The sequence below is a fragment of the Nelumbo lutea genome, chromosome 8, assembly GCF_056320005.1.
Source record: "Nelumbo lutea isolate HS-2025 chromosome 8, American lotus-T2T, whole genome shotgun sequence".
Classification (NCBI taxonomy): Eukaryota; Viridiplantae; Streptophyta; class Magnoliopsida; order Proteales; family Nelumbonaceae; genus Nelumbo; species Nelumbo lutea.
This window is the reverse complement of record NC_142691.1, coordinates 30,535,707-30,543,297: the sequence shown is the minus strand read 5'-3', so window position 1 is coordinate 30,543,297 and position 7,591 is coordinate 30,535,707.

Sequence of the window (7,591 nt, the reverse complement as noted above, 5' to 3'; positions counted from 1 at the left end):
ATTTTATAGGGGGGTTCTTGTCAAATCGGGCATAACCGCCACTGGGCCCCTGCCGCAGCCGTTACCTGCCAGGACTGCGTAGGTGATCATTGCAAAGTACTTCTTGCTCAGATGAGTGACATGTCTCAAAGGGGCAGGCATGCCTCCACCTGCCGAGAGACATGGGTGCAGACTGTCGAAAGGACAGGGACTGCGCCATCTGATCAGTACGGTTTTGTTAGATAGAAGCTTCCTGAGAACGTTCGCACTGCTCATTCGCGAGCTACTTTGTAGTGAGCTTAGGAGTGCCTCGGGGTTCCTTTTATTAAGGTTGGCCGTTGGAGTGATTCTTCTGCTTAAGGGCTGGAGCGAGTTGGTTTCCCTAGCTCGCGAGCTGAAACAGCGGGAGTATTCCCTTCTCGGTGACTCGGGGAATCTGGAGCTCGTATTGTAGCGAGCTCTCTCCATAGTGAGCTACGACGTAACAAGCTGCTCTATAGGCTCATTACTTAGTCACGATTAGGCTATGATGCTGAGCTATTGCCCGTGCTGAGTCAGGTTCATGTGTCATCGTTTCATAGGTCGGGTCAAATCATCCTCCATCAAAGGCTATACTTTGTGGTATGGGCATTGATAATTCATCCACCATCCCTTTGTTTGTTGACAACATGAGTGCTATCAAGATTGCATCCAACCCGGCCTTTCATGAGCGTACTAAACATATTGAGGTGGATTGTCACTTTATTTGTGACCTTTTTGCGACTGGGTCACATTTCCTTCCACATATTTCCTCAGGCTTACAGCTTATAGATCTCTTCGCTAAAGCTATGACTAAATCCCGACATAATTTTTTTATGGACAAACTGATGCTTGTTCCCCAACATCAGTTTGAGAGGGAGTGTAGAGAAGATGGATGGTAGTTCTGTATTTTTTCTATTGTAAACTAGTAGGCATGTATATTAGTGTACAACCCTGTAAGACTTTGTCTTTTTATTTTTTTTTGTAAGGGCAATCTTGTCCATTCTCTCATTAATATAAACTCTTTTTTTGGGTTGGTTCGATCATATTGATCAACCGTAACAGATCTGAAATCTCTTGGCTTTCTCCCTATCTTCTCTCTCTCTTAGATTAAGGTTCATATTTGCACATTTTTATCTATTAAGTTTCCTTTTTTAATTTTTTTCCTTCAAAAGTGGTACCTCACTTTGTTCAGGTTTGTGCCTTGCCCGTGGTAGGCTCTAGGAATCCCTTGCACTTACACTTTTGCTCCTTGATTTTAAAATAATGGAGTGGAGTATATTCATCAGTTGTTCAGTATGCAACATTTATAGTAGGGTTGGTTGTGGATTGAGGGACCTTGCCCTCACCAGATATTTTGTATTGCTAAAATTCTTACCATTTCTAGGTGAAGATGTGCATGTCTGCATTCTAATTGGCAGTTAACAGGTTCTGCATGAATTCCTCAGTCTAGATTAGTTGCAAGGGATTTGTCAATTAACTTAATATTTATCCTTTGTGCTTTTGTGTTCAACACTTATGTCCATAAGTGCATATAAAGGTATAGATGGTGCTGCTTTGTATACATGGCATATTTATCCTTTGTGCTTTTGTGTACGGCTACCATTTGTGAAGCCTCTAGAAACTTCAAGTAAAGAGGAGGTGTAGCTGGTGGAACAGTCCCAAGAAGCAAGGCCATGTTCACAATAACCAATTGAATATGTAATTATTCCTAGGTCATTTGATCCTGTTGATACTTATAGCTGGCAGTTTTCTGATGTTTCACACTCAGAAGAATTAGGACAAAAAATGGAACCATTTATTGGAGTTTACCCAGAAGGTGCAATTGAATGCCTGCAGTATATGTATTTAGATAATCCTGATTTAGGTTCCTCGGATGTGAAGGATATTGAAGGTTGAAGCAATAAAGGATCTCAAACAGCAGAAATTGCTTGTTCTGCTAAACTCTTGCAAGAAAGAGTACTTCTACAGGATATGAATATGGGAAATCTTGATTCATATTCTTTGGGTTTGAAGGATGTTGAAGTTGCAGTGGTAACTACTTTCATACAACAGAAAATTATTCTTTTGTTGAACTTGTGAAAGGAGGACTTCCTAAATTAGCTTCTTCATATGAAGCATCATTTGCAACTTGAAGGGAAGAGAGATCCATCATATGGATGGACGAACCTTGTAGGAAGGTTGGGCGAAATTTCAAACTTTTCTCTCTCTCACATTTGGGAGTCACATTCCCTATTTTAGAGAATTGCATATTCAAGGATCATTCTTGAAACAAAACCAGACCAGATCTGAAACCAAAGGAAGGGAGAAAGAAATACTTGATACGAAATTAAAAGGAATTCCCAACATAGGTGTTCACGCCCAAAGAGGACACCAAATCCACCTCCACTAAAGATGACACAACGAATGTTGAGGCAAGATCAGCGGGAACAGTTCTTCAGCAAGAACCTGGGATTCTTCACTAGGAATCGAATAGGGTGATGTGAGCATGACTTCTAAATGTTTATTCACCAAGAAACAATATCAAGAACACTTCTTGATCGCTCCAGCAGGTGGAGATCAAACTGGGATGACGCCAAGAATTGAGGGAGAGAAGAGACTGCAGAGAGGAGATTATTTTCTAAATGGAATTCACCCCTTATTTATAATCCATTCAAGATTAACTTCCTAATCTGATTACGAATGAGATTTCCTAATCTAAATCTTATATTTAGATCTAGACTCTCAAGTTGATAGGACCTATCTTATCCAACTGCTAATCCTAGTCAGATTATAAATCCAAAATTGGCCCAATTTAATTAAACCATTTAAGCCCAGTTCGAAATGGGCTTTAGGCCCATTAAGTCATGTTGCTTACTTAACCCATTTGTATGGTGTGGGACCCTAGCATTGATCTACACATCAGCCACATGGGTTCAGCCCAGCCTTTGTTACAAGGCTTGAACGAATTCACTACAAGTCATAGGGTACCCCTGAGTCCATCAACATGGGCTCTTAATGGGCTCAACATTTACACTAAATGATCATTGGGTCGATCCATCTTGTGAAAACCCAAGGACTGTGGGCAGATGCAAGATTAGCCCACCAGGTATTACCCTCAATGGCCTGACACTTAACCTCTCAGCCCATAATGATCAAACACTGCCTGACAAGAGATGACCTCTCCCTCGGCTACAAGGTATAGTACTGCACTCTCTACCCACGTGGATCCCAGGAATTAAAACCTTTTGCAAACATTTTGAAGCCATAATATATAAGTATATTTTTATATAAATTTATTTTGCAAAACCAAATTTCAAACATCTTTGAAATCCATTGTTGGCAGTTTAGGTTTCCATTAGAGAGAGTGCATTTTCCGATCATTCACTTTGTCCGACAAAGGGGCTGATCCTATCATTATGATCACTCACTCAGGTGAATTCTCGGACTGCCCCAACATACCTAGGTTTTGACCCGGTAAAGGATCTCATTGATTGACATACCAAAGATAGCCCAATCCGACACCTAGTGCAGTACCATAATCAAGTCTAGGGGTCAGGTGTAACATTTCAGTTTTGCCCATCTATCTCCAAGGTCCAGGGCAATACTGGAATTTGGTCCGGTTCAGTGTATCAAGAAAATCCACACTGCACGCACCTCAGGTCTCACCCTGGCAGCTGAGACAAGCCACTCCAACCAACTTGGCGGTACATCAGTGTCAGCCTTGACAGGATAAATCTCCCCAAATCTATCCAATGACTATGAAGATTCTAAGCTAACACGAGTCTCATAAGTGTCCAGTTTAAGGGTATTACATAGAAACATACCATAACAATATGAATCAATTATGCACTTTATTCATTTACAATAAATGACAATAAGTACATCAATTTGATTGGAGCTAAGGGCATACACTGTCTAACACAACTGAGGTTCATAGCTTGGAACTTGGTGTATCCAACAGTAGCTCTGGTTTGGAATCTTGACAATGGTTCTGTGCCCTTTGGATCTTTAGATGAAGGTATGTGCAGGCAAAAGAATGTCCCTGCTATGTCTGAGAGCTCTCACACTATCTCTGATGCTGCTTTATGTCCAGTTGCAGGAATTTTATATGAAAAAGATCCTTCTAGTATCCAATCATTGTCAAACTCCAATGTTTATAAAGTAGTAAAAGATAACACAAAAATGTGTAATATTGTGGATAAAATGGAAATGGTTTAGTCAGAAAATTGTGATCCTGCAGCCTTGACAACTGAAACTAAAGCTACAAAATTGGTTGGAGACAATTCTTGTCATAGTGAAAAATTGAAGCCACCGTTTTCTCCAGGTTTTCTCAACAAACACCTCCAGGACAGGTGTCTGAGAAGAGACCTGAAAGCCAGAAGGGGACATGAATGCTTCTTGCAAGCTTGAAAAGAACTGCAATATTGATAATTATGGTGGACACTCGGGTTTTTGTTGCCAATCTATATCTACTGAGAAACAATCTCTTTGTTTGGAGAAGGATGAGATGATGATTAAAGTAGGTAAAGCTGGTAATCCCTTGAACAGCAATTGCAATGGAAATTCTGTATATATTCTTCCTGATGCCAATGGCAGCAAAACACGGCAGGGGGTAATCTATGAAAATGGCAATAGTGAGTTTTTAGATTACAAGATGCCACTCCTGGTTTTCTAAACATGAATACCAGAAAGAGCTATGTGAATCAAGATAAGAAGGCTGAATTAGAACCTGATGATGTTCCTTTCTGCAAGGCCACATGCTGCAATTAATGGAGTTTCTGTACCTGACTTTGCGTTTCAAAACTCCTATAGGGATATCAATAATGGTGAAATATCTTCAGGTTGCAGTACTTCAGTAATTTCTCTTGTTTTAATTGAGGAACAATCTGATGGGTATCAGAAAATGGATGACATATTCAATAAAGAAAGGGGAATATATATATATATTGATAGTATCTGCAACCTAAATGGAGATGTCGAATCTTGTCTTTCATATGAGCACGGGAAGTGTAATTCAGAATGTGGGAGACTTTGTGGGGATCACAGGGACCAGGATAGAGGTCAAAGAATGACATCTCAACAGTCAATCAGCTTTCAGTCTGGGGGAAATATCCAGTTACTGCCTCATCCTGGTTTTTTCAGTGGAAATGGATCTCTAAAGAGTAATGAGAGAAATCCCATATAGAACCTTCTGAGGTAGGTCCTTCATGCAAGGTGAATACCAACTACAACGAATTTGGTAGTTAGGTTAAAAATCATGGTGAAAATTCTTTAGACTGGTATTTTGTCAACATCTCCTAATTTTGTTGAGACTCAAAATGAAAAATATTTGAATAAAACTGAGATGGATAATAAAAGCCTAGTTGAAGTTTTTAAGCAGTGTGATTGTTCTTGCAATGGAGGCGTTGAATATCTTCTATCTAAAGAGAATGGCTTAAACATTTGTAGCTGTGATGCAAGGGTTAAGGCATTTTTCCGGGAAGTTTCAGACCAACCAAGAAGATGACAGGATGATTGTGCCTTCTACATGTTTCCTTGACAGGCCATCAGGAAAGAATTCCTCAGACATAGATGGGAAGTTCAAAGAACTTGGTAGAAATGTTTCATACCAGGGGTGAAGCAAACAGAAAAAATTGGCCAATGGGCGACTGGTAGCACCCTGGGAAAATGGCAAAGATTAATTTTTGGATTTTGTAAGAATATCTTGATTTATTTCATGTATGTTAATTTCACCTGTTTTTCTTTACAAGCATTCAAGATGTAACACAAAGTAATAATTTCACAAAAGAAACACCATCAGTAGTTTATACATTGGAACCAAAAACTGATCGAAATGGACTCTTCAACTCAGCTCTTTCTGAAGAAATGGGGAATAGTTATTTGAGGCAGAGAAACAAGTGAATTAAGCAGTGTTGCTTGTAATAGAGAGGGTCAAGCCTAGAAGAAACAGGAAGGTGCTTGTTGGTCTTTGTTTGATTATATTTCAAGTGCACTCTTTCCACTTTCATTTGATATTCATTTTCTTTCTTTCTTTCATTCCTTCATTATTATTAGGGAAATTCCCGATTGGTACCCCATACTTTGGGCTTAGCGCCTGGTTTGCCTCGCAATAGGTATGGCGGAAGGTGATGCTTGAACTGAACACCATCTTGAAGCAGAGACACTCACTGATGATGCTTTTCAATCTCCACTGGGGCTTTACTCTTTTCTTGAGGCAATCAACCACAAGCTTTGAGTTTCCTTCAATAATGATAGGGGAGTCCTTAAAATTCAGAGCAATATGGATGGCGTCCCAAGCAGCCCAGGCCTCAGCCTACCTAATTGAAGATACCCCAATGCAATAGGCTTTGAGGTGCAAAATAAAACCTAGATGGTCCCTAGCAATGCACCCAATAGAGCACCAACCATCCGACCTATATAGGTAAATAGGGACAAGGCATCATTGTAATATGTATCTTGTTTCAAAAATCAGTATTCCGATTTTCCCAAGAGATTAACAGATTTTAGACCCAATCTGATAAATGGTTCAATATGTTTAATGGCAGAATTGCTTACCAGTAAATCAGGAAGCTTCAAATGAAAATGTTGGTCTTTTTTGGCCATCAACGCGAAGATGAGAAGGCTGTTGAAAGATCTACCTAGAAAGACTTGCCAAGCATCTCCTAAGTCAGTCTCGTGTGAAAATTCTTTTTTTTTTGATAGGCTGGAATTCTTTTGCTTGGACAACCCGGCTTGCACTTAAAAAAAAGATGAGTGGATATCCTGACCATGGTTTTAAAAACGAACCGGAAACAGAACCGGTCAGGGGACCGGTTTCTGGTTAAGCGGTTCTACTGTCCAAGTCGAACGGTTCGACCCGTGATGTCATAAATAAATTAAAAATAAAAAAATATTTATAAATAATAAAAAATAGCATAAAATTAAATAAAAAACTGAAAAAAATACAGAAAATAAAATATCTAAATAAAAAATAATACAGTACAAAACACATAGAAAATATAAAAATAAAATACAGAAAAATTCTAAAAAATACAGAAAAAACACAAAAAATTCAAAAAATACAGAAAAATAAAACAGAAAATTGCAAAAAATACAGAAAAAAACTCTAGAATGTTAAATCCTGAAATACAAAAATCTTTGACCTAAAATCAAGATTCATAGGGATAGATTCCCCTGGCACCAAAATAAAAGGGGTGAAATAGGAGCATTCACTCTAGAATGTTAGATTGCTATGCAACCGAGATTGATCTCTAAAAGACTTCAATATACATTAATTTTACCTAATTGATAAAAAAAATTACATTAATTTGTACCTAAAAACCATGCCAAATGTTGCTCCCTAAGCTTCAACCAAGCAAAAACTTCAAAACTCTATTTTTTCTTCAATTTCTAAGAATTTCTTTAGAATTGCTCCTAGGTGTCAAAACACTCACAATCAATCTCCAAATCTTTAGAACTGCTCGCCGTTGCAAATCGGCCATCCCTGCAAACTTGCCTGCTACAAAGCCTGGAAGTCCTGCAAATTGCAAAAAATGCTGGCCGCCGCTGCAAACTCGTCGTCGCCGGTCATCGTTAATCGCCGTTGGTTGATGTGTGTCGCCGTCGAACGCCG